The sequence below is a fragment of the Tupaia chinensis genome, unplaced genomic scaffold, assembly GCF_000334495.1.
Source record: "Tupaia chinensis unplaced genomic scaffold, TupChi_1.0 Scaffold145592_1, whole genome shotgun sequence".
Classification (NCBI taxonomy): domain Eukaryota; kingdom Metazoa; phylum Chordata; class Mammalia; order Scandentia; family Tupaiidae; genus Tupaia; species Tupaia belangeri.
This window is the reverse complement of record NW_006205449.1, coordinates 1,033,257-1,034,795: the sequence shown is the minus strand read 5'-3', so window position 1 is coordinate 1,034,795 and position 1,539 is coordinate 1,033,257. Positions and strand designations below refer to the sequence as shown.

At 38.3% G+C, this 1,539-nt stretch overlaps 1 non-coding gene across 1 annotated transcript; it reads left to right on the top strand.

Annotated features, from left to right (window-relative positions):
- The first annotated feature begins 577 nt into the window (after positions 1-577).
- Positions 578-643, top strand: LOC114006079 (small nucleolar RNA SNORD18). The gene has a single exon (XR_003547843.1). It is a non-coding gene; the product is annotated as a small nucleolar RNA SNORD18 (small nucleolar RNA).
- Positions 644-1,539: the final 896 nt, after the last annotated feature.

The following is a 1,539-nucleotide window of genomic DNA, read 5'->3' as shown; positions in this document are numbered from 1 at the left end:
AATCATTCCTGGGCCTGTCTGATAAGATCAAGTAAGCTTGGAGAATGGGTGTCAGTTGGAAGAAACTTCTGGAGTCCACAGTGGCTGGAATATCAATGCCCGTTACCCAGAGGGAGAGCATGAGCCATGAATGTCAGTGGGAGAGCTGAGAGGAGGTTTAAGGTGTCGCCCTCCAACATGAAGATGTTTTAGGAATATCTGAACCTATTTCCATGTCTATGTGTTTCAAAATAGATACATGGTAAAATGTGTCTAAATAAATCTGTTAATCAGAAAAATCTTCCAATAAGCATAAAATGAAACTTCAAATTGGGGTTGGCATAATAGCTGTGTCGCTGGACTCCCATGTAGTTGAACATGGTTTGAATCCTGGACCTGGTGGCTTAAACTCATGCCAGGCACGTGTGCATGCATGACCAAGATCTCAGGGCAGAATGGAGGAGAAGGGATTGCAGTGTGGCCATCCCCCCTGGGGGTTGATTTCTTGCTTTCTGTCTCTCTGTCTCTCTCTGACTTTCTGGCGAGCTCATGCTCCCTATAGTAAAAACCTCCCCCCCCCAAAAAAATTCAAACTGATATAAAATGATGAGAGCAATTAGTCTGTGTTTCTGAAACACATGTTATTTGTGGAAATTCCAATTGGGAAAAAAAGGAGGAGAGAAAAAAGGGAGAAAAGAAAGAAAAAAAAGGAAAGGGAGAAAGGAAGAAAAAAGAAAGAAAAAAAAAGGAAAAAAATTCCACTTAATGAGAAAGCATTGTGGTGTAGTTTAGTTGGTGGTCATCATTCTTTCTAAGAGCTACAAAGGCCAAGAGCGTGTCTTAGAATGATTAAAATTCAGATTAAATGAATTATACTATGTTGCTGGAATCAGGAAAGTAGACTCCTCCAGAGCAGGACCTGGACAAGGGCATTTCTGAATAACTCTGGCACCATGCAGAGTGGCACAGACAGTGGGAACCTCATGCCTGTGTGCTCTGGGCACGCAAGGACATAGATACTGCTGAACATTCCCAGCCACTCTGCACACATGGCATGGGTTATCTCATTCCATTCTTGTAGTATTTCTGGACACTAATTTTTAGGTGTATCTTTTTAAAACAGCCTACAAATTAGTGTCTAGAAATACCACATCTCTCAGATTCTCTTTCACCTCTCCTTAGGAAACTTTGACTAAAGCTATGTTAGACTTTCTCACTTTATCCTCGTTGTCTTTTGACTTTTATTCATATTTTCTTTCCTATATCTTTGTGATGCATTTTTGGATAATTTTCTTTTATCTGTATTCCAGTTTATAAATTCTCTCTTCAGCCATATTAAGTCAGCAGTTAAAACCACTAATTGACTTGTTCATTTTATTATATTTTTCTTCTTCCTGAAATTATATTCAATTCTTTTTCAAATATTCAAGGTCATTTAAATTTTTTTGAATTTTTATTTCTTTACATTCAGCAATTGTTACTTTATTATGGTCTTTACTTGTTAATTCCTAAAGGTTTTGCATGTCTGTCACTGTGTTCTTTTGCCTTTGCTGGTTCTGG